This window comes from Lissotriton vulgaris, chromosome 1_2 (genome assembly GCF_964263255.1).
Source record: "Lissotriton vulgaris chromosome 1_2, aLisVul1.2, whole genome shotgun sequence".
Lineage (NCBI taxonomy): Eukaryota > Metazoa > Chordata > Amphibia > Caudata > Salamandridae > Lissotriton > Lissotriton vulgaris.
Genome location: NC_141686.1, coordinates 255,720,570 through 255,747,689, shown reverse-complemented (window position 1 = coordinate 255,747,689; position 27,120 = coordinate 255,720,570). Strand labels below are relative to the sequence as shown.

Sequence of the window (27,120 nt, the reverse complement as noted above, 5' to 3'; positions counted from 1 at the left end):
ACCAGTTATAGTTAGCTGGAAATTTTACTGACATAAAACCATTGAAATTCCCACGTTATAGTTAGTTGGACTCACTATAACTTGCACGTGTAATGCACTGCTGATGACATCACATATTACATCACTCATGACATGGTCAGTGACATCACTCATGACATCACTGATGACAGAGAGACTGACCTACTTTCACTCGCTAATATATGTATTCACTAAGATACACTTAATAAGGCAGATATCCAATAATTTTTTTTTTAAAAAACATCCATTAAGACAATAATTTAAACGAATATTCTTCCATCGACCTTAACATACATATATAAAACATATTTATTTATCTGAAAGACACACATTCACTGGTAGGTGTCATCAGTGCATTACACGTGCAAGTTATAGTGAGTCCAACTAACTATAACGTGGGAATTTCAATGGTTTTATGTCAGTAAAATTTCCAGCTAACTATAACTGGTGTTAAACCTATGGTTTTTTCAGTGAATTTGATAGGTTTTTTAAATGCTAATGCCTAACTATAACTGGTGTGAAACCTATGGTTTTTTCAGTGTATATATATATATATATATATGTGTATATGTATATATATGTGTATATGTATGTGTATGTATGTATATATATATATATGTGTATATGTATATATATGTGTATATGTATGTGTATGTATATATATATATATATATATATGTATGTGTATGTGTATATATATATATATATATGTATATGTATATATATGTGTATATGTATGTGTATGTGTATATATATCCATACTAATATAATAAAGAGAGAGCCCAAACCTTTGAGGCGGGTAATCTCAGGAACCACAGCACCAATCACAACACCCAATACAGCGTTGGAAAGGGCAGTTGCAGCAGAAGGACATAGGCTATGCAGACGCCCACCATATACATTTAAAAAGTTAAAGAACCGTGACAGCAAAGTAGTCCCTTGTGGGCGTGTATGCGTTGTGCTGTGGGGGCGTGACAAATGCTGGGGGCATGTGGTATGTTCCACCCTTTGGGCTGGTCTGTTCCCATGAGGCACAGGGTCAAGGCTGATTTGCATATGGCCATGTCTGAACTGGGGTGGTGTGGAGTGCAAAACAACAATGGATTTAGGGCCAGATCTCTGTACTGGGGTGAATGTATGACATTGTTCTGCATTCTGTCCATCAACTGTTGTTTTTGCATTTGTCACCCCGAGTGGTATGGGTATGCTCAGACGTGAGTGCCATGCTCTCCACGCCACTAGAGTCAAGCTATCTTAATTGATAATGGTTGATAGCCAGAAATTGGTCCTAGCATGTGTGAGTCAGCTCCAGGAAAGACATGGCTTAATAGTTCAAAGGGCCTAGAATGGTTCTCTTAGGCACAGGGTCATGGCTGAGGAGGAGTGGAGTGCAAAAAAAAGATGGATTTTGCCCCAGGTTTCTGTATTGGGGTGAACGTATGAGATTGTTCTGCATTCTGTCCATCATCTGTTGTTTAAACAATCTGCACTTCATGCCATGTTTCATATACCGTGCTGGGGGTGTGGGCGGTTGCGGGGCGCGCGTCGTGTCAAATATTTCATTGTTTTTTCTTCACAAGTTCTGCACATTCCAGCTCCGATGTTCACCCTGCTCCCTTTAAATACCTCTGCACCCCATAATCAAAACCCACCCTTACTCCTTTAAATACCCCAACACCCTTAAACACTAACCCATCGTAACCCTATAAATATACCCTGTACCCCAAAACCCAAACCTATACCTAAATCCTAAAAATACCCCTGTACCCCAAAAACCAAACCTACCCCTGAACCCAAAAATAGCTCTGTACCCCAAAACCCAAACCTAGCCCGAACCCTTAAAATACCCCTTTACCCCAAAACCCAAACCTACCCCTGAACCCTAAAAATACCCCTGCACCCCGAAACCCAAACCTAGCCCTGAACCATAAAAATAACCCTGTACCCCAAAACGCAAACCTACCCCTGAACCCTAAAAATACCCCTGTACCCCAAAACTCAAACCTAGCCCAGAACCCTTAAAATACCCCTGTACCCCAAAGCCCAAAACTACCCCTGAACCTTAAAAATACCCCTATACCCCAAAACCCAAACCTAGCCCTGAACCCTAAAAATACGCCTGTACCCCAAAACCCATACCTATCCCTAAACGCTAAAACTACCCCTGTACCCCATAACCCAAAACTATATCTGAACCCTTAAAATACCCAAACACCCCAAAACATATACCTCAGTACCCCAAAACATATACCCCTATACCTATACTTACCTTATCCGAACATTTAAAAAAAACATGCTTTTACCATTCATGCATTTACAACGTATTTCATTGTAAATGTATGCATGGTAAAAGCATATAACATGTAATGCCATGCGTTATAATGGCCTTGCGGAGTCATGGTACTTTCATAATGAAAGTATGCGGAGTGATGGTCTGCGGAAAGAAAGTTGCAGAATAATGGGTGTTTACCCTCCCCCGGTAAGTGCATTGGTGGCATGGCGGCCCACATCTCCAGCAACATACTCATATTTTTTCAACACCGATTTGAAAAATGCACAGGTCTCTCTCTTGATGGCCAGCACCGACATACACTTTTAGACACACCTCCCGCCACAAGTTCTAAAATTGCGAACTTTAGAGCTGGGGAGCTACGTTTGAATCTCGGCATCAGGTCAACATCCTGTGATTCCAGGCAAATTGCTTTGTCTCCCCTTGCCTACCACAAATAATGTGTTCTTCTGTATTGTAAATTGTGCTCATGCCATGTTGTCGAGTTCGCGCTATATAATATTGCAAGGAAAAATAAAGTAGGGAAACTCGAGTTCACACACTACTGAACGCGCACTCTTAAGTGCATCAGCAGTGCACTGTGAATTGGAGCGTTTCACTGGCCAGTCACAGATAAGAAATACTATCAAAACGAAGTCCTACAAAACAATATACTACTGGCCGACAGCAATTAATACCCGGACAACGTCGAGACGGGCTGCTAGTATATATATATATGTATATGTATATATATGTGTATATGTATGTGTATGTATGTATATATATATGTATATATATATGTATGTGTATATATATATATATATATATATCATGGAGTGGTGTGGCTCACTGGTTAGAGGCGGCAGACCCGGAAGCAGAGAACAGGCCGGGCCCAGGGTTCAATTCCCGACGCGGCAGGGTCGTTGACCAGGGTCAGCGGACTCCATAATTCTCGCCTCGGTGCCGGTCACTGACCATGTCTTGAATGATGTAATATGTGACATCATCAGCAGTGGATTGCGCGATATATAGTTAGTGCAACTAACTATATATGCGAATTTCAATGGTTTTGTGTGAGTAAAATAAGGTTTTGTAAATGCTAATCCCTAACTATATATGGTCTATAACCTATGGTTTTTTCAGTGAATTTTCAAGGTTTTGTAAATGCTAATTCCTAACTATATATGGTCTATAACCTATGGTTTTTTCAGTGAATTTCAATGGTTTTTAATAGCAAATATCAAAAGCTGTAAAATGTATTATTCTTTTAAAGGAAAAATATGTTTTATATGTTTTTAATATAATTTTTTTATGCCAAATCCTGACCTCTTAATAGTGCACTGTGGTGGAAATGATTTGGGCACTATGACTGGGGTTGGTCTGGAAATGCTTTTAAAGGACACCTTTCATCAATTGATGACACTTTTTCCCCAAACTGCCTTGGTATATTCCAATATATGCCAAAGACAGAAATGGAACTGGTCCAACCAATTTTGTCCACAATTTGAGAAAGCACGGAAACATGTGAATAAATCTGTTTTTGCTTACATGAGAGACTTTAGAATGGGTTCAATATTCAACAATAACTTGCGTTACAACATGCAAGACATCTACAGAGGAGATGGTGTGCACTTCTCAGATGAGGGGAATAGAATATTCCTCCTGAATTTAAGACTGTGCATTGGAACCTACTTGTAGGTACCTAAATCAGCCACAGAACCCAATAGCTCTTTTCAGAGCTACCCAGAGCTACCCTACCTCTGATCATTCTAAACGTTTATCTTTTTCTAAATTTTTTCACTATTTTTCACCAAAGTACGCTTACCGGTTCGCGTACTTTTTAAGTTCCAATAATCCTATATTACTTTTAATAGCAATTACACAAATCACGGTGGAACGTCATGCGTACTCACATCGTAAGAGCACGTTAAGCACAGCGTAAGCGTACGCAAAGCCATGTGACTTTAAAAGAAGAGATTTGATTGGTTCATAACACTTCCTATTACAACTGTTGAAAGTTCCGTCCCATTTTGATAATTCTACTTTGAGTTTCTTAGAAGAAGCATCTCTTCTGAGAATCTTGTCAAATAGAACGAAGTTTACCATAATAACAGCAATGGACTTATCTTCCAGCCATTCTTCAGAGGAATATTTCATTCCTGAAGAACCTCCAAAGAAGAGGAAATAAGCTCTAATTTGGCAGTTTTTTACTTTTCCAGAAGGGCAAAAAAAGGTTAATGCTCCAAAAGTAACATGTAAAATTTTCCAAACTCTTTCAAGGGGTGATCCATCTCAAAAATACTCCTTTGGCACAGCAAATATGGAGCGACATGTGAAGAACTTACACCCCAACAACTTTGCTCGAGCTGCAACATAGAGGTTAAAGGACAACCCACCTGCTACTGCACCAAGCACATCAACTGCTACAGAAGCATTTTCAGCAAGCAGTCCACACCCACAAATTGATCCTGATTTTGCTAAAGTAAAAATTCTATGCATTTATTGCAATAAACTTTTGTGTTATGGGAAACAGTCTATTGACCTGATAAAACGCAGGAAGTAGGAGCATCACTGTCCTCGACATTATTTTTTTTTCTTCATTCTTTTGTATATGTTGGACACTTCCAAGCCCCCCATTATAGAAAAAAATTGTCCCCGGGATTTGGCCCCCCCGGGAGCTAATTAAGAATAAAACGGACTTCTAGTTTTTTTTTCCTTTTCCACCGCGTACGAGTACAATACACGTACCCAGCGTTTTTTTAATTAAAAAAAATAAATAAAAAATTGCGCTTAAAGATCCATGTGGGACACCCTGAGCAGGCCTAGAGGGTCAACATGTTTCTACCCTGCCCCCTTTCCTTATTTTTCAACTTTGTTTTACTGTTTTCTTGTGGCTCGGTGCTACAGAGGCACAAGATGGCTGCCAACACTTTCTGGTTTGGAGTGTTGACAGACAGTTGACATCCAATCAGCATGCAGCTCGTCCTCGTAATTGTACGGATTTCAGTACGCGTGCCGTACTTTGTCTCTAGATATTGCTATGATTTTACTTTTGAGTTTCTCAGGAACTACTAAATGGATTTACACCATTTAACAATCTGCTAACCAAACTCTACCTCTCTGCCAAATTTGGTGTAATTCCGTTCAGCCGTTCGGGCTGTAGCCCTGGCTAAAGGTCCCTATGGAAAATTGCATGGGGAAAACACGTTTTGGGACCCCCTTTTTTCTAGGCCCCCACTTGACGAATCACCCCCAAAGTTTCAGGGAAGGAGCGGAGCAGGCCATTTTCTTGGAGAAATTCTCGAAGATTCGTCCACCAGCGCCAAAGTTATTCCAAATAGAATGGTGATGATTTCCTATGGAAAGTAGGTCTTAACTATAACTACCTACTGGCGACCGCCAGTAGGTTATATATATATATATATATATATATATATATATATATATATATATATATTACCTACTGGCGATAGCCAGTAGGTATATATAGTTAGGATTTTTTTCCTATGGGACTTTTGAAAATTCTATGTCTAATAACTTTGGCGTTTGTGGACGGAATCGGCTGAAATTTTCAGGAAAATGGCACATTTTGTTTCTGAGCAGCTCCTGAAAATTTGGGGGGGGGTTCGTCAAGGGGGGGCCGAGAAAAAAGGGGGGTCCCAAAACGCGTTTTTCCCATGTTAATTTCCATAGGGCGGTTGGACTCACTTTTAGCCCGAACGGCTGAATGGATTTCCACGAAACTTGGCAAAATTGTAGGGACTGTTAGCCCGATGTGCCTTTGCTAGGTCTCAATATATGTGCTTCAGTGGATTTTGAGAAATTAACGTTTAAATCAAGATATATATCTGTAACAGCGCTCCGGGCAGCTATCCGGTTAGCGAACCTTTCGCGTATCGGAACTTTGCAAAGCGAAGCTGATTGGCTCTCCGGTGTCTGTCAACATTCTAAACAGTCCGGTGCGGCCGCCATCTTGTCTCTCGGTAGGATCGAGAGACAAGAGGAGGCCAAAACAAAGGGGGAAATGAAGGAAAGGGGGCAAGGTAGACCCCTCCTGACCCCCTAGGATTGATGAGGGGGATATTATAGAGCCACGCCGGGCCCAAAAAAAAAAAAAAATCCGATTTTTTCGCCGTAGAGACGCGTCTTGGTAAGCGAACCGGGCAGCTAACTGGGCAGCTAACCGGGAAGCTAACCGGCAGTGTAACGGGAGTCTGAGGAGTAGCTGATTGGCTGTCAACATTGTAAACAGTCCGGAGCGGCCGCCATCTTGTCTCTCGGTAGGATCAAGAGACAAGAGGAGACCAAAACAAAGGGGGAAATGAAGGAAAGAGGGCAAGGTAGACCCCTTCTGACCCCATAGGATTGATGAGGGGGATATTATAAAACCACGCGGGGCCCAAAAAAAAAAAAATCCTGAGGAGTAGCTGATTGGCTGTCAACATTGTAAACAGTCCAGAGCGGCCGCCATCTTGTCTCTCGGTAGGATCGAGAGACAAGAGGTGGAAAAAAAAAGGTGTAAATGAATGAAAGGGGTAAGGCAGACCCCTCCTGAACCCCTAGGATTGATGAGGGGGCTATTAAAGTTCCCTGCGGGGCAAAAGAAAAAAAAATTGCGATTTTTCGCGGTAAAGGTGCTTCCTTGTACGTTAACCGGGCAGCTAACCGGCAGCGTAACGGGAGTCCGACATATTGTGTTTTTTGAACGTTTGTGATATGTGCACGTGTGGATTTTGTCTAATTAAGGTTAAAAAAATATATATATATCTTTAAGCGTGTTCTGGCGCGCTTACGTTTTGGGTTTGGTTTGCGCTGCAGAGACGATACGTCACGGTTATGCGATGCATCATGAGGCGTCTCACGGGCTACGTGATACGTCACTTAATAAAGAATATATTTTACAGCTATAGATATTAGCTTTTAAAAAACCAATGAAATTCACAGAAAAAACCATAGGTTATAGACCATATATAGTTAGGAATTTGCATTTACAAAACCTTGAAAATTCACTGAAAAAACCATAGGTTATAGACCATATATAGTTAGGGATTAGCATTTAAAAAACCTTATTTTATTTGCACAAAACCATTGAAATTCCATATATAGTTAGTTGCACTAACTATATATCGCGGACCCGCAATCCACTGCTAATGATGTCACATATTACATCATTCATGACATGGTCAGTGACATCACTGATGACATCACTGATGACATCTCAAATGACATCACTGATGACATCACTGATGACATCTCAAATGACATCACTGATGACATCACTGACATCTCATTTGACATTACTGATTACATCACTGATGATATCATTTATGTGATAATACATCTTCAGACTCTAATATAACCTTAGATACACTCAGTGTAAACAGGCACTCACAGACTGTCACACATCCATGGAGTTACTCACACACCTAGTCAGTCATGCAAAGAATCAATCACATCTCCATTTCCTCAACTATACAGTTATACACACCTTACTTATTCAAACATATAGTAACACATATTTACTCTCTTATACAATCCTTGATACAAGTTCACAATGATTCATACAGCCACTCACACATTCACTGGCTCTTATGTTCAGTTATTTATATATGTCAACTCTCACATGGAGTGTGTTTTACATATGTACTTACTTTGACATGTAGCACTGAGATATCCATTCACTCACCAATATACTCATGCACACAGTCAACTGTCCATACAGCTGTTTCTACATGCACTTTTGAACCCATACACCTAGGGAATCAACTGCTCACACATCTATGCACAGAGTTATACACCTCCCAGCCACCCACACACATACTCAGTCTCCCATACAAATACTTGGGCAACCATTCAATAACCCATATAGTTACTGATATAGCTACTGATTTAAACATGCAGCAGTTTACAGAACAACATAAATAATGATTGCCAAATTAAGACACTTTAATCACTAACCCATACACTCAGTGAGACACATTTAATCATTCTCTCATACAGTCAGTCATGCACCTACTAAATCCTTCATCCAGACACTTATACATCCACTCATTCTTCAATATGTAAGACATATTTTAACTTTACAGAAACATACAGTCACTGGGTGTTGTCATCAGTGATGTCATCAGTGATGTCATCAGTGATGTCATTTGAGATGTCATCAGTGATGTCATCAGTGATGTCACTGACCATGTCATGAATGATGTAATATGTGACATCATTAGCAGTGGATTGCGGGTCCGCGATATATAGTTAGTGCAACTAACTATATATGGAATTTCAATGGTTTTGTGCAAATAAAATAAGGTTTTTTAAATGCTAATCCCTAACTATATATGGTCTATAACCTATGGTTTTTTCAGTGAATTTTCAAGGTTTTGTAAATGCAAATTCCTAACTATATATGGTCTATAACCTATGGTTTTTTCTGTGAATATATATATATATATATATATTCCTGAAGGAGGTATCACATTTGAGCGGGGGAGATATATATATATATATATATATATATATATATATATATGTATACACATATATGTATATACATATATGTGTATATATATATATATGTGTATATATATATATATATATCCCGCTCAAATGTGATACCTCCTTCAGGAATAAAATAACAGACAAGATTAGTCAATTACCCTCCAATGAAAGTGTAGGTGGCGAATTCAGTCTCCCACTAGACACGACCCTTGATCGCCAATCCACCTGTAATTACCATTCACCTAAATCCCACAAAATCCTAAAAGAAATGTGCTCTAAATATGATCTTGAAAGATGCCTGGCTGTTACAACATCCTGACTCCAGATATTACACTTTCTTTTCTGCTCCGCACAACTCTTAAACTAGAATTAAATACATTCACATTTCTGGGTCGCACACCCCTCTACTAAACCAAACAAATATAGTCAAGACTAATCTCTGACCATTCTTGCATTAATGCACTTTTAGCCTGAACGAACCCTAAAACTCCAACTAGGATATGGCATTTCAATAACATTAATATAGCAAATCCAGACAACATTAAGAAGTTTGAAGATACTATCAAATATCATTGTTGATAACACCTCAATGTATATAAACATACAAACTTTATTGCATGCTCTCAAAGCTACACTAAGAACCTGCCTCATCGATGGATAGGAAAGCAAAAATCAACAAAGAACACTGCACAAGAAATCAAGCAGCTTGAATTAACAAACATTAAAAATCTAAATAAAACTACTCTCTCCCTACTCACACAGGAAAAATAAGATTACAACAAAGCTCTTGCTGTGGATAAATAAATTTAAAGCCCTCAAACTTTGTGAAGCCAATAAAGCAGGCAAAATGTTTGCCTCATACATTAAACACAAACAGAACCATCTGCTCCCCTTCCCGGCCAAGGTCATCGAGAAAATCGTCAACAGACAGGTAACCCGATACCTCGAAGACAACAGAATCCTGGACCCTTCCCAGTCAGGGTTCCACAGCAGCCACAGCACCTAGACTGCCCTCATCGCCGCCACCGACGACATCAAGACCCTGCTTGACAACGGCGAGACCGCAGCACTCATCCTCCTAGACCTCTCCGCTGGCTTCGACGCGATCTGCCACCGCACACTACGCACACGCCTCCACGCCACAGGGATCCGAGACAAGGCTTTGGAATGGACCACCTTCTTCCTCTCCGGCAGAACCCAGAGCGTCCGCCTCTCCGCCATTCTGGTCCAAAGCCTCCAAGATCATCTGCGGCATACCCCAAGGATCCTCCCTCAGCCAGACACTGTTTAACATTTACATGGCCCGCTCACACACGTCGCCCGACAGCACGACCTCAACGTAATCTCCTACTCCGACGACACTCAACTGATCCTCTCCCTCTGCCAAAGCCAACCTCCACGAAGGAATGAAGGCCGTCGCTGACTGGATGAAGACCAGCCGTCTGAAGCTGAACTCGGACAAGACGGACTTCCTCATAATTAATTATGCAGATATCGACAGAGCTCCGCTCCTTATGGAAATAGCGGATCTAAACTGAAAACAATGGGCAATGCAGAGGAAAAAACAAAACTGACAAATGAGATGAATAAGCCATATAAGTTCCAACGAGACCGGAACGATTATGATTTGGGTCAAATCTTTACATTCTCAGGCAAATATGATACATTACGAGGGCCAACAATTGGGGCACAAGCAGCATCAAAGCCAAGAGTGGCCAATAAAAACAAAGAACAGATTGATTCCACCATATCTGATGTGAGCTCTGGAGGGGGTAGTGAGTCTGAGTCAGAATTCTGCAGTTTAGTGGCAGCAAATGAATAAAATAAATTATCCCCCGGAGAGGAAATCCGTTTTTACGCCAGGAAAGGATGCAGTCCCTAAGACCGTGTACTCAAAAAAACTACAAACTATGTATGCAGGAAGAGGCGCAATACGAGGAGGCGGAGGGCAATACAAAAAGAGGGGCAGAGGTCATATGGCTGAGATACCCGCCACCCCCTCTCAACACAATCCCCAAAGGATGGGAAACCGGAAACAGTTCTGAAGTTTTTGGAAGAGGGAGGGAGTGACCCTCCCGGCCGTATTTATTAAAATATGAAACAAAATTAAAACATTAAATCAACAGTTTCATATTAATGTACAATTTCATTACCACATTGCGATGTTTGGCTAACCTTAACAGATTCTCTAATACAAAGGTTCTCCTAGCCGAACTAACATCCTACAAAACATTTACTTGAGATTTTGAAATTGTACATCCTAACGTTTAAGGGCCAACGGCAAGGTCGTAACCGGTGTCAAGATCCCTAACCCAGAAATATCGCCCTCACTTGTGAGGGGCGGCCCAGAGGCGTACCTCAAGTGCAATTACCAATTTCCCTTGACTTGACGGGGGCCCCACTAAAACTCGACGCCACTTAGAGGTCGTACGAGGACTCGTGTGAGGTATCTAGAAGGTAGCGTAGACCCCCCCCCAAACCCCACACAACTTACCACATCTGCCGTCGCAGACGTCCTGGCCCCGGGAAATTCCCCAGGAGGGGGCTGTAACCCCTCCTACCCAGGAAGGGGCCTTGACCGCCTTTCCTTTTCTTTCGGCGACGCATCCTTAGAAGGGACCGCCTCCCCGTTGAGGGGCCAATGGCCACCTCCCCCGAGCGCTCCCATCCGTGTTGGGTGACGCCCACTCATAGGGATCTTCCAATTAGTGCTCACCGATCATGACCTTACCGCCCGACCAAAATAAATACGACAATGCTAACTAAATGACTAAACTAAAAAGACAATGGCAACTACAACTTTATTAAAAGCATGCTTACCAATGAACACTAAAGCAGAATTTCTTTATTCGCAAAACACAATCGACCATTCTTTATTACATACTCAAAATCATCACGATAATACCACAACCTGTAAACGAAAATCAGAGTTATCCATCAACTTTATTCAAAAACCACTCGCTGTCCTCAGGGGCTGGTGGGTGGGTCGAAATTGGCTCTTCGTTCCGTCTCGAGCTCACGTGCAGCGAGGAGGTGCAGCTTCAGAGCACAGGAACAAGAGGATGCCTTCTGGTCTTGCTTCTCCTTTTATCCGTCTTCAGGGCGGGCGTAAACCCGCCCCTGCCTGCCCCCAGGGCGTGGCCAGCCGCGTCAGTGTCTAGGCCAACCCACTCTAGGGCGGGAAAAAGCGCGCCCCGGCTACGCCGCTTCGGGCATACCAGCCGAGACTCGCTTCCCGCCCAAGATGGCTTCCCGGGGGGATCGTGGTACTCCGCCATACGTTCGGGGGGACCGAGTGGTCGCCCCTTTCCATATGGCTGAGATACCCGCCACCCCCTCTCAACACAATCCCCAAAGGATGGGAAACCGGAAACAGTTCTGAAGTTTTTGGAAGAGGGAGGGAGTGACCCTCCCGGCCGTATTTATTAAAATATGAAACAAAATTAAAACATTAAATCAACAGTTTCATATTAATGTACAATTTCATTACCACATTGCGATGTTTGGCTAACCTTAACAGATTCTCTAATACAAAGGTTCTCCTAGCCGAACTAACATCCTACAAAACATTTACTTGAGATTTTGAAATTGTACATCCTAACGTTTAAGGGCCAACGGCAAGGTCGTAACCGGTGTCAAGATCCCTAACCCAGAAATATCGCCCTCACTTGTGAGGGGCGGCCCAGAGGCGTACCTCAAGTGCAATTACCAATTTCCCTTGACTTGACGGGGGCCCCACTAAAACTCGACGCCACTTAGAGGTCGTACGAGGACTCGTGTGAGGTATCTAGAAGGTAGCGTAGACCCCCCCCCCAAACCCCACACAACTTACCACATCTGCCGTCGCAGACGTCCTGGCCCCGGGAAATTCCCCAGGAGGGGGCTGTAACCCCTCCTACCCAGGAAGGGGCCTTGACCGCCTTTCCTTTTCTTTCGGCGACCCATCCTTAGAAGGGACCGCCTCCCCGTTGAGGGGCCAATGGCCACCTCCCCCGAGCGCTCCCATCCGTGTTGGGTGACGCCCACTCATAGGGATCTTCCAATTAGTGCTCACCGATCATGACCTTACCGCCACAGGCCGGATAGTTGACCGGCTATCCGGACCCCCCACAACACTCCTACCTAAAGGTCATGTTATAACGTTTTTTAGCCATGCTAAGAAGTCTCCTATGAGTAACTCATTCCCCACCCGAGACAAATGCACTCCATCCCCCAAATACATACTGTCATCATTAATACACCCATGCGAGATAGAATGCAGTGACTTGGAACGGAACAACCTACTCATTTTGTTATTAAGTTTTCTAACAGAATGATTCAAAGCGGGAACTGAAATAGCCCCCCGCCACACCTTTCGTGGGATCATATGAGACCACGCAATTGTGCACCCTGGAACTCTCCTCGCTAACCAACTTACGGTGGAAAGCATCGCCTCAAGGAGAAGTCGTCTACCAGTGGTGACCAAATCATTACCCCCAAGATGTACTATGACTACAGACGGCGGTGACCTCGTCCGCCCTAACAAACCCTCGAAAAATGATTGAAACTGGTCAATACAGAGACCGCCTCTTCCGTAGAAGGACACCCTGTACCCGTATTCCCCAGCTACGTGAATCATGTCACCTGCCTTGAATACGTCCGCGGCACGCCTCACGTATGAGTGGCCCACGACCCACACCTCCTTTTTCACAGCCGGTGATGTCTGACCGCTGGCCCGTTGTTGGGTCGACTGCATAGTCCGCCCCGCCTCGTAGGCTTGCGCAACTGAAAACCAAACAAAAACAAGAAGCGTGAGTACATCGTTACAGCTTCACAACATGTGCAACCGCACATACCTTTTATAACAATTGGAGGACCAACGCCCCACCCGTTTAACTTGTTCCACATTCAGACCCCTGGCTGTAGCTTCTGTAGCAGCCCCTATCCGAAAGGAATGGGTCCCAAACTCGCCCGGGTTCAAGCCCGCAGCGGCAATCGACATCGCAAGCACCCGCTGGAACTGAAACCTTGTCAGTGGGGTGGCGTCAGCGTGTCTCAACAAGGTCCCCCCCCATGATGCCACCCTTCGTGCTAGGTAATCTTCTAAACACTTTACCGGACACATGGAGGACCCGGGAATCCTGCGTATGATTATGCAGTCACCCATCCCACTTTGATCAGTCTTGGACCTGACAAATGAGACAGTCATTGTCTCCCCTCTGATCTGAACGTGCTCCTGGCACAAACCTCCCAGCACATCCTGCTTGTTCCTCGCCACTAGTTTGCTTACCCGCATTGCCCCATGAAATGCCAGCGTAAAAGCGGCTCGGAATAACACTGTCTCAAACTGAGATGAACATGTAGCAGGGAGTGTGGATAACAACTGGGCCAACCTATCCAAACCTATCGGGCGCCTCTCATCTACTCTGCGACCCTCAAGGCGTTGCCACCCACGTAGCGCTTTTTGTACAACGAAAGACGCTGTCGGGTCCTGGATCCCATGAGCCCTAGCAACAAAGGAAATGGCAGCCCGATGCCTCTGGGCCGTGGCCACCGATTTCCCTGCCAGATGTAAAGACATCAGAAAATTCACTACCCATTCCTCCTGGCCCCAAAGCTCCTCTCTAGCAATCCCCAAAAAGGCTAAATAGGACCGGAACGCCCCTTCATATGCCTTCCTTGTCCTGGGTGCTAAAATCTCTCCCACGAGGTTACGAAGTTCGGGGCACCGAGAGACCAGAGAGCTTCGGGAAAGGGTGCCGGCTCCGGGTCCGCTGTGGGAAGGAAACCCCAGAAAGCCTGCATACGAAAACGAGACAGTGCATCAGCTGCCTGGTTCATTACCCCTGGGACATGTCTTGCTTTGAATAACACATTCAATTGCATACACAGTAAAACAATTTCCTTGAGCAGTCTCAAAATCCATTTGCATCGTGCTGCCTGGCTATTGATACACTCGACCACGGTCATATTGTCAGACCAGAATACCACAGAGTGATCTTTGAACCCTTCGGGCCAAGTTCTCAGGGCCACTAAAATGGGGAAAAGTTCCAGGAAAGCAATGTTACTTGTCAGTCCACTGTCATGCCACCATGTCGGCCACTTTTGTGCAGACCATCTTGTGCCGAAGATGGCACCAAAACCTATGCTCCCTGCCGAATCCGTCCACAGCCCCAGCTCCTCAGAGGACACGGCTGGTTTGTTCCAGACGACTCGACCATTGAAATCCGCCAGAAATGCCAACCAAATGCGCATGTCCTGGCGGACCTCAGCCGAGAGCCTTGTGCGATGATGGCCCTCCTTCAGGCCGACCATGGCTTGAGCAATCGAACGAGAAAAGGGGCGGGCCATTGGTATAACCCTCAGGGCAAAATTCAACTGGCCAACTAGCTGCTGTAACTGATGCAGCTTGACCTTAGATCCATTTATACACATTTGCAGGGATGTCCTGAACTTTGACACTTTTTCAGCTGGTAAACGAAAACAACCTTCTTCGGAGTCTAACTCGATCCCCAGAAACTCGAGGCACGTGGAAGGCCCCACAGTCTTACCTGGTGCCAATGGCACGCCAAACTGATTCATCAAGTCACAAAACTGTGCTAAAGCCTGCCCACATTCCGGATCCCCAGCTGGCCCCAGGAACAAAAAATCATCAAGGTAATGCATCACATGTTGGAAACCCGTCTTCCTTGTGAAAACCCATTGGAGAAAACTACTGAATTTTTCAAAATAGGCACAAGATATAGAGCACCCCATCGGCATACACCTATCCATGTAATAATGACCCTGAAACATGAAACCTAGGAGCCGCTGATCGGCTGGATGTACCGGGAGCAACCGGAACGCTGACTCGATATCAGATTTTGCCATCAGCGCCCCGGGCCCCAGGCGATTCAAAATGGCTACGGCCTCATCGAAGGATGCGTACCGCACCGAACACACTTCCGGGTCTATCGCTTCGTTCACGGAAAGACCACGTGGGGCTGATAAATTATGTATCAGCCGAAACTCACCCGGGTCCTTCTTTGGGACCACACCTAAAGGGGAACAAACAAAGTTAAGAACCGGGGGTACACTAAACGGACCGGCGACTCGACCTCGAGTAACCTCCTTCCGGATTTTATCCTGTACCACGGTCGTATGCTGCAAGACCGATAGCTGATTTTTACATTTCTCTACACCTTGAAAGTCCCCCACTGGGATGCGGAAACCATAAGAAAACCCGTTCCGCAACACCCCAGCAGAAGTACGATCCGGGTATTCACTGAGCCAGGGAATCATTGCCAAGGTATCAATCGGGGTAGGTAAAGGCGCCCATCGGACTATGTTAGACCTGTTTGGCGCCTCCCCTCCCCCCATTATCACCCATTTTGGCTCTGCACGTGGACTCAGGATGGGATGATTGCCCACACCCACTACATTCGTGTCTAAATTTGCACGATCCCTGGGGCCTAGTACATTTACCCCTGTTGAAGTTCCAACAAACCCCCCTTTTTCCTGTATTGCCGGCGGGCCTCGAGTAATTGTCGGTACCCGCACCCGATCGAAAGGGCGTCCCCGCATACTGGCGGGAGGATTCGCCAACGTTACTCCCGACTAATGGCACTTTTAACATACCAGTCTCCTTCATTTTGGACCATGACACAGAATCATAACAATCCCAAGTTAACTTTTTATCATGTTCTTTAGCCTTTCTAAACAGATTATCATAGCAGAACCAATGATTACCCTCATGTGATACCGAGTACCCCATGATTCGTGACTGATAAATCGGCAATTCGTGTAGCAGATCGGGCCTTCGTTCCCCCAAGATCGATGTAAAAACCCCCCACGCTTTGCCCCAATTGCCAATGTTTTCATTTACCTTAAAGGCGGCCATTTTTGCGCGCCAAACACTCGGATGCATGAGATCCTTCTGGCCCTTAACATGTTCCATCTCATAGTGATCAGTAAGCAACGAGAAGATGTTTACATACTCCCCTGCCCATATCTTCTCTTTAATAGCCAAAGGAACATGCTGACCCACCCTTTCCCTACGAGAAGGTGCTGACTCATCCCTTGCAATCGGCAATGGCCGCTTACCTGATCCGGACGGTGTCTCTGCGACTGAACTTGTCCCCTGTAGCTTCTCTACTGCCGCAGCCGGCGTGGATACCTTCGCTGCTTCCCGTGACTCACGCAGTTGCTTCATCAGCACCTGCGCGTCGACAGCCGTGGCGCCCTCACTATCTTTACCCAACCACGCTGCTAATTGTGCTGCCAGCTCGGGCGGCATATCGTCCCCGGACACGGGGGTGACCACAACGGGAATCGGATTCCCTTCCTCCGGCACGGGGGTGGGTGCCTCTAGCGGGGTACTGGGACCCGGGATGTCTTCCACAGCTCTCCCTCTCCTGGGCCTCTTGTTTTTCCCTCCCGGGGCTGCTCCCGCCAAAGGACGTTTCGGTCCCCCTTCCTCTTTCTCATCCATTCGCCTCTTTAATTCGGTCATCTCCTTCATGAGAACGCGCAGCATCTGGTCAGAAGTCATGCGCTTTCCCGCCTTCTTCGGCATTTTCCAACAGAGTATCTGAAAAACAAATAAGAACGATTATAACGCTCAAAATTGGCTCTTCGTTCCGTCTCGAGCTCACGTGCAGCGAGGAGGTGCAGCTTCAGAGCACAGGAACAAGAGGATGCCTTCTGGTCTTGCTTCTCCTTTTATCCGTCTTCAGGGCGGGCGTAAACCCGCCCCTGCCTGCCCCCAGGGCGTGGCCAGCCGCGTCAGTGTCTAGGCCAACCCACTCTAGGGCGGGAAAAAGCACGCCCCGGCTACGCCGCTTCGGGCATACCAGCCGAGACTCGCTTCCCGCCCAAGATGGCTTCCCGGGGGGATCGTGGTACTCCGCCATACGTTCGGGGGGACCGAGTGGTCGCCCCTTTCCAGTTGACATCCATGAAGTGAAAACCCTAGGAGATTCGAAACAAACAATTGTTAACCTGACCCCTCTAGCACTTTCAAATAATTAACGAAACATCTTAAAATTGGGCCTCTCTTATGCACCTCAAACAAATAAGGACTACCCGGCAAGACGCATTAATATGTATAAAACGGTGAGAAAACTGAAATTGCGAAGATACTATTTACTGAAAAATAAGAACAACAGTGACGTACAAAGCAGTAATTGTAATCAGAGCATAACGGAAGTCAAGCACTCCCTCCACTAACATACTCGAGCCCTGGGAGACTGAAGGAGCGGGGTATGATGCAACCCAAGCAAGGGAAGGAAATGGAATAAGAGGAGAAGCATCAAATATGAATCTTTTGGAACCACTCACACCATTTAAATTGCCCTCGACGTTCAGCCCCATCATGCCACGAGACATGATTGATGTATTTCAAGAGAATGTGATGACTCAACTCAAAGCATTACAAAAAAAGATACATTCCGGCAAATGCAAATTTGACAGGCAGGCATTTCAATATGATCAACTAGTGGCGAAACTAAGCAAGGACAACAGCATTGTCGTCCGACCCAGCGATAAAGGAGGCAATGGTGTACTGTTGACCCATGCTGACTATCACAAAGAAGCCTACAAACAACTTAATGATAGGCAGCATTATGAATGAGTTAATATGATCCAATTGAAAAATATGCAACAAAACTACCATCAGAAGCTCGCCTTATGGAGAAATAAGAAAATGTTATCAGAAGCAGAATACAGGTACTTTAAAGTAGACTATCCCACGACACCCCTGATCTATTTTTTACCCAAAGTACATAAGGATATTCTATACCCTCCAGGTAGACCTATAATTTCTTTAATACAATAGGAGTTGTGACTGCGTACCACGCCCTGCGTACCAAGCGTACCAAGCGTACAGACCCGTGGGCATTCATCAGAAGGACGCGATCATATGACGCGTCAAGGTCCGTGAGGTTGCATGTATGCATCAGTCACGCAACTAGAAGGTTCTGATAACAATCCCTATTGTAAACAACGATTTGGATCCCTAGCCCTTACGAAGTTGCTTCAAATTGAGTATAGCAACGAAACATGTTGGCTAGTTATGAATAAGGTTTGACTTGATAGGAGTCAATTTTAATTTGGAAAAGCTTACAGCCAAAAGAATAAAGACTATGGATGGCAAGTAAGCTCTACCAATTTTTATTGGTGAGAACTACGTCTTTGGTTCTCACGGGATCCTTTGAACACATGCACAAATAATTATTTGCACGCATAGGGAGTACATTCACATTTAGGTTGTTTACTTCTTATCTTTCACGTTTGTTTTCATTGGGTTGTAGATTTGTTGCACTACATATGCACACTTTCCTATGGTAAAGAAGGTAACCGATGATGATAAGTGTGTCACTGGCGAGTACCAGTCAGTATTGTCCCCCTTGGTGTTGCTACCGTGAGGTGCCTTCTTTCCTTCTCACACTTTTTTTGTGATGATCGATCTATGGTGGTGGTTTATTTCTATTTACAAGTAGGATACACTACGGTTTGATGACCAATTAAATTCATTGGTCTACATGAAACAATGTCTTAAACTGATTTGACACGCTTCAGACTGTTAAGCAAAAAACGTTGTGTTGTGTACCTTGTAGGGACAGCTGATTGTTGATATTAAGACCTATAATTTCTGCCAGGGTTGGGTTGCTTGAAAATACATCTGTCTGTTTTTTTTTTTTTTGCAAGGGTATGTTAGGGCACTTGATTCTTACATTCATGACACTGGTGATATTTTGTACAAACTGCAGAACATAGAGTGGAAAGAAAATTACTGGATGATTGCATTAGCTCTGACAGTGCTTTATACCAGTATTAGACATTCTGATGGGATTACTGCTGTCAATACTTTTTTAACGCGGAGGAGTGCCCTCTTTAGGGATCAGAACATTATGCTGGAGGAAATGTTAAAGTTTTGCCATGAAAATAATGTATTTATGTACAATAATGTGCTGTATAGACAATTGCAAGGAGTAGCAATGGGGGCCAGTTTCTCTCCAAGTTACGCCTGTCTGCACATGGGCGCTTGGGAGGAACTGGTCCTCAGCGCCAATTATGGTGAAATCTTTAAGACACTGGTAGTTGCATGGTATCGATTTATCGAGGATTTATTTGTGGTGTGGAGAGGAAAACAAGAGGAAGCGGTGGATTTTGTGTCCAAGCTAAACGAGAATCAAGGGAATTTGAAATTCACTGCAACCCTGAGCCAAACCAATGTGTCCTTTTAGGACATGGAGGTCTATGTCTGCAATAATAAACTAGAGACTAGACTTTTCATAAAATCTACCACGGGGAATACCATCCTCCATGCGGGTAGTGCACATCCTTCCCACCTTATAATGAGTATACCCTATGGAGAGATGTTACGCTTGAGAAGAGTATGTAGCAATGACTATGACCTGCATCTAGCCCAGGAAGCTAGCAAAAGCAGATTCCAGTCAGATCATCGATAAGGCAAGGTTTAAATGTATGTCAGTTAGCCGCGAAGACTTACTCAAAAAATATGACATCAATGTGGTGTCTACTACATCTACCATCCCTAACTGCATTGAGACTAATACTCAGTCTGTGAATCAGGTCAATCCTTTCAGAGTCATTGTAGGTTACAACAAAGAACATACGTCAGATCATTAACAGTAACTGGCCAATCATTCTTAATGATCCTGTTATTGGAGAGACACTCCCTAGGAAATCATCCATCACATTTAGCCGGGCTCTCTCTATGAGGGATAGGTTGGTTAACACCAGCTCGGAAGTAATTGAAAAAAACACTTGGTTGCAAACCAACAGTGGTTTTTTCAAATGTAAGACCTGAAAATCTTGTACTCACAGGATCAACAAAAAGTCATACGTTGATGGTTTCAGCTCTAAGAACATCGGATTGATAAAGTACTCACATGTAAGATGGAGTACGCAGTTTATATTTTAGAGTGTCCATGTTCGCTCAGATATGTAGGGAGTACTAAGCACACAGTTCACAAGCATATCCTACAACATCGGAGGGCCATTGTCAACCAAGATAATACATACCCGGTGGCAAGGCATTTCAGAGAGCACGATCAAGGTGACAGTAAAGGTCTCACATTTTATGTGATTGATGCGGTCAGTGTGTAGTGAAGAGGGACACTGTAAAGTTGTAGAAGGGAAGGTTACAACAGGTTCTTTATTAGTTAAGAACACTCAAAGTATGCCGTCAGCTGTCAACACCAGAGCGCGTCTCTGCTATCAACATTCCATAGCGAGCGCCTGCAGTCCTGTGGACTGTACCATGTACTGATAAGAGGGAAGGGGGGAAACAGGGGTTAGGGAAAGCGCAAACATTATAAGATACAACACAGTGCAAGCAGACGGGGACGTAACAGGGAGTCGAAACTTCGCAAGTTGGAAACTAAATATATACTGCAGCTCGATACCAAACAGCCAGGGGGCTAAACCTTACAGAAGATTTACATACTAGTCTGTATTGAAAACTGGTTTGGATTTAGTGGATATTTTGACAATAAGTCTCTATCACAGTAGGCAATGTCTCATGAAGGTTTTTAAGTATTTGATAATTATTTATTGTTTTATTGGCAAACTTGATCTAACATACATTTCCCTTACTTTTTACAGCCACCTGGCTTATTGCTGCTAGACCAACACAGTTACATGTAATATTTGATTGTGCAAGGACGAACTGTCAAATTATGGATAATGACTGGAAACTGGGCATATGTTATTTATTAGATCATATTAGGATATTTCAACATCCATTTATCTGCAGTCAACACAAAGGATCTATATTATAGTGGCAGTCACCACAACAGTGTACATAGTAATTCTGCACCTTTGCGTCTTTGCATATATTTATTGGCTATTTTTGCACTTTGAATTTCAGAAAATAATGGTCTTAGTGTGTTATTAATTATTCTTGATAACTGTTTTAGCCAACTGTAGTAACATTTAACAAATGGTATTTATTTGTTGAATAGTATTTATTCTGTCTTCAGTTTCTATGCCTTGTGACCTACGACTATGTATGCACGAGCACTTTAAAAGAGGGAGGTTTAAGTTTTCACATTGTCATGTGTTCAAGGCTCCTCGAGCCGAAGCGTTATGGCGACAGGAATTGCAGGAATAAAATAACTCGCATTGATACTTCATGGTCCGTGTCCGTACCTTTGTGCTGAGGACGACGAGCGAGGCACAATAACGACGGAGTCATATATATATATATATATATATATATATATATATATATATATATATATATATATATATATATATATATAATTTTTTTAAATTAATTTTATTTATTTGTTTTTAAAATTGTATTTATTTTCTGCAATGTGGTCTGCTCACAGGAATGCTCTGCAACGGGTTCCGGCGTTGGGCCAGACCAGTGGCCAGGATCGTTTTTTTAGCACAAAAGACGCCGTGCTCAGCAACTCCAAGTTTCTAGACTTTATTCAGTGTCCAGTCTAACACCAACGCGTTTCAGCCTTACGGCCTTGTTCACGGTAGGTGAAACTACTTTCCTGCAACTGTTTATACCGTTTTCGATTTCTACTCCTCCCATGAATTCTGGGACATGTAGTTTTTCATTAGTTACAACAGATCACCTTTGTGAGACAGTGTCCTATTTACAAGTGAGGTTACGCTCTTGCAGTTTTCAATTTTGCATATTTATAAAACCAATGCATATTGTTTGAGAGATTGATGTGTCTTAGTGTATATTTAGTTACTGATTATTAAATACACGGAAAAAATAATTATAATTATCAATTGTCGTTTCTGTATAGTACATTAGGTAGCATTCAGTCCTTAGGTAGGTTTTTCTTCATGAATGTTCCAGGGCAGTTTCGGTTTAGTACCTTACCCTTTCACCAATCTTTGTCTGTTTCAATATTTAAGCATTGGTTTAACTTCCTCCTTGAAGTTGTTTTTCGTTGGGGCCCGATGACTAGATTTTATTCTAGGTGCACATAGAGTTCTTCATCGAAGTTCATGCCTCTTGGGCATTTTGTCCGTAGCCTTATTATGCATTTTGATTCCAGTTGTCGGAGTTTCTTACTTTGGTCTCCCATTCTTTCATGTTGTTCCACTGTGTCAACCGCAAAGTAATTCATTTTGCGCCAGTTTCCATTTTGACATGTTAGAAGATGTTTTGCTCTGGCATACGATAGATCTTGATTCTTGACCGCCCTAAAATATTCCAATATCCGCTTTTTTAGCATGCCGATGGTACTGCCTATGTAAAGCATTCCGCAGTTACATTGAATAGCGTATACCACAAATTTTGTTGAACATGTAATTTTTTTGTTGATTTGGATTAGTCTTCCTTCTGGATCTCTTATATTCCTCGCCAATTTTACACGCTATGCAAACGTAACATTTTACAAATCCAATCTGTTGTTTTTCCAACCAGCCCTGAGTTTTTGTTTTCTGGCTGAAATGGCTCTGGATTAGTGTGTCTTTAATTGATGGCGCTTTCCTGAATGTTATTTGAGGGTTTGGACCCATTAATTTTTCCATGTCTGGATCTTGTTTTAGAATGGACCAATATTTTTGTACGCTTTGGCGTATTTTGTGAGACTCTTTACTGTACGATAAAATCAGTCTTGGAATCTGTTGATTTTGTTTATCTATTTTTGGCTTTTTTGTTTTTTTGATCAAAATTTTAGTCCGTGATCGATTTTCAATTTTGTTCATACTTGCTTGTAGATCTCGTTCTCTGTAGCCTCTTCCTCTCAATCTTTTAGTACTTTCTTCAATTTCCTTATTCACGTTTTTGTCTTCTGAACAGTTCTGTTTCATCCTTACAAATTCCCCTTAGGGAATGCTTCGAATTACTGACTGTGGATGAAAACTTTTAGCATGTAGGATACTGTTGGTCTCTGTTTTCTTCCTGTGCAGGGTAGTTTGTATTTGGCCTTGATCTATGTATACAAAGATGTCCAGGAAGTCAATTTTACGGCGACTGATGTTATAAGTAAAGGACAGACCGATGTTATTTTGGTTTAGTGAGTCGAAATATTTCATGAAATCTTCCTTGTTCCCATTCCAGATCAGGAAAAGATTGTCTATGTATCTTGTCCATAGTACAAACTTGTCCAAGATGTCACCATGTTCAATGCCTCATGCTATTTCCTTCTCCCACCAACTCATGGTTAAATTGGCATAGTTGGGGGAGAAGGACATACTTATGGCACAACCGCAAAGTTGATGGTAAATTTCATGGTTGAAGATTTTTTTTTTATTGTTGATGCACATTTGAATGATGGTTAGTAGCATGGCAGAGTGTTCTAATTCGTTGATGTTTCAATGTTTTAGAAAATAGGCACATGCATTCAAGCCAACCGAGTGTTCAATAGATGTGTACAGAGAGACTACGTCGATAGTAACCAGTAGATAGGATGAGTTCCATGATGTATTTGAAAGAATGCGAAGGAAGTCTCCTGTGTCTTGAATGTATGAACTGAGATTTGCTACCATGGGAGCTAGGTAATGATCAATGTAGGATGCAATATTTTCGTATGCTGAGTCGCATAAAGACACAATGGGTCTTCCCGGAGTATTTATCATTGTTTTGTGCACTTTTGGCAAAACATATATTGTTGGAATGGTTGGATTTTCCTTGAGTAAAAATTGACGTTCCTCCGTGTTTAGTAACTTGTGATCATGCCAGTCATCCAAATTTTTACGAATTTCATTGATCATTTTGTGTATTGGGTTAGATGATAGTTTTTTAGGTCTCGGCTTAGAGACGGGCGAAGCGCGTTCTCGCCAGAGAACTATAGCAATCGTTTCAGCCGACAAAGGGAGACAAGAGCTGGGCACAGCATCGTGAATGGGAGAGGGAGAGACAAGAGCTGGCCACGCGCGGATTTGGTCGCGCGCCTCATAGCAGCTGATGTGCGTGCTTACGCAACGGCGTCTCCGCCGCGCGCCACAGCCCCATGATGCGCGCTTCCCATATATGCTGGGGGTTGACGTCACGTGAGTATTGCATGCTCTCTTTGCTTTCGGCGCGGACCCCGGGGCAGCGGACGGTGTGTGGTGATGTTACTGGTGGTGCCTGGAGAGGAGCGGAGGTCGCGAGGAGGACTCTTGAGGTGAGTGCAGTGTGCGGCTAGCACGTCGTTGCCCCGGGAGCGCTGCGCCGCTTCCCTGGCTGGTAGACTGGGTGCACCCGGAGCCGTCGCTGCCGAAGGGCGAACAGCCGCAGCCAGCCGTCGCTTTCCGGCTCTTGGACTTCCCGATCCTGTTGATACACCCCCCGCCGGCGGAGGATGAGGACAGGCCGCCCCCCTCGGGCCTGCTCTTCCCCTTTGGCACGGGCAAGTCGTGCCTGTTCCGTAGAGACGCCCGGGTTCTACTGGGACACCTCAGCCGATGCCCGCTCTATGCCATGCTCTTAGACCTGCGCGGCACGGCCTCCGCTGCGGCTCTGCCCCGCCTGCTCGGCAGCTGCCCCCTCTCCCTGGCTGCGGTCGCTCGGGGCTTCCACGCCCAGTGCTCACGCCCACCGCGGGGTGCACCCGCTGCACAACCCCCTGGGGCGCCCAGTGGGGGAGATCTCCTTAGGATACCGCCTAATGATCTTGGGGGCAGTCTGCTGCGGCACATCAGCCCTAACACCCGGCAGGAGAAGGCCGGGGAGCCGCCTACCCTGACCGACCCAAGGTCTCCCGTCGAATCCTCACGAGAAGAGCTCTAACACTTAGAGCTACACGGCGAGCTGTCATCTGAGGACGAGAAAGTGTACACAGACCAGTCCAAGAACCCCCAAAGACCAAACCTAGCCAAAAAACAGCAGCAGCGGCGGGTGTCTCCGACATTGCGAGCAGCTTGGACAGCTGCCTTTGCTCAATGCCCTCCTGCTGGAGCTGTCTCTTCTGAACAGCGACTCCACCGGCCCCGGCCCGCAGAGGTGCATCCTTGTATCCATCCGCAGCTGGCCTAGCTGTACCAGCCTATCGAACAACCCTCTGCGCCCCCTACCTCTCTAGACAAAGGTAGGCAGAGGTCACTAACCCCCAAGCTGAAAAGGAGCCGATCGGACATGTCGGTTCACCCACACACAACCACACACACACAGAACCACACACACCACCACAAACACAACACACACAACCACACACACACAACTACACACAACCACACCCACACACATAACCACACACACAACCACACAAACACAACCACACATACAGCCACACACAGAACCACATTGTCAGTGCACACTTTCACCAAGCACAGACACCATCAGTCATCAGTGCACGCTTTCACCGGGCACAAACACCACCAGCGCACAATTTCACCAAACACACACACATACCACCAACCGTCAATGCATGCATTCATCAGACACACACTACCAGCCGTCAGTGCACGCTTTTACCAGGCACACACACCACCAGCCGTCAGTGCACGCTTCCACCAGGCACACACACCACAGCCGGCTGTGCACACTTCCACCAGGCATACACACCACCAGCCATCAGTGCACAATTTCTACAGACACACACATTACCAGCCGTCAGTGCACATATCAATTGTTAACGCATCCACAATTAACTATTGTAGCAATCGCAGTATGGCGCACTTTACTTTTAAACCTATTCATCTAAAGCGCAGCATGCCACCATTGCTACAAAAATAGATACAAATTGTTTTGGGCTACAATTTATAGACTTTTGTTGCAGTTGGTGTTGCAATATTTAGCAATGCCAATAGCTCAAACTTAATTAACCCGAGACCTGTTGCATTGTAAATGCTTGTTATATTTGCTTTGATCAAGAAGTTGACGATAGGCCTCTTTTTTGTAATCTTCTACATTTTGTAGCAAGATATTCCCGCCCTTGTCCGCTGGCTTTATCACGATTTTACTGTTGTTTGCAAGTGCCTGGAGTGCTTGATTTTCGCAGGTGGACACATTTTCTCTATTTTTGTTTTGGTTTCTCAGTTTTTCCATTTTCCCTATTTCATCCATGACTGCGTCTGAAAAGGAGTCTATTTTATTGCCTGGTGAGTTGTGGGCAATATTTTGATTTCTTCTTACATCCACTTCTTGTATCTTTTTTTGTATTGATCTCCAGGTCTTGAAGTACCATAATTTCTGTGCTTTCGTCTTCTAACAATTCATTCGCTAGGTCATAAAGATTTTTCAGGTGTGGTATTTATTTTATTGTAAGTGCTGTGTTGTCCGTTGCTTGTCTGTTTGAATTATCTTCTGTTTGAGTAGTGGGTACTTGTTTGGCAGCATAGATTTTTGCGAGTTTTAATTTGCGTACATATTTATAAATGTCAATTTTGGTGTCTGTAAATGTTTCTGGGTACAAAAGGATAGACCTTTGTTTAGTACTCGATGTTCAATTGGT

General features: G+C 44.2%; 2 protein-coding genes across 3 annotated transcripts in view; both read left to right on the top strand.

Moving 5' to 3' along the window:
• LOC147736437 (uncharacterized) overlaps positions 1-27,120 on the top strand; it is a 229,795-nt gene that overhangs the window by 36,954 nt on the left and 165,721 nt on the right. The gene's annotated exons all lie outside the window — the stretch shown is intronic.
• Positions 1-27,120, top strand: part of LOC147736438 (uncharacterized) — a 121,141-nt gene that overhangs the window by 36,920 nt on the left and 57,101 nt on the right. The window contains exon 1 of one of the 2 annotated variants that reach the window (XM_086953173.1): positions 22,149-22,257. The exons of the other annotated variant lie outside the window; for it this stretch is intronic. The gene's annotated coding sequence lies outside the window, so the exon portion shown is untranslated. Of the gene's footprint in view, positions 1-22,148; positions 22,258-27,120 lie in introns of those variants that run through there. 2 annotated transcript variants of the gene reach the window in all.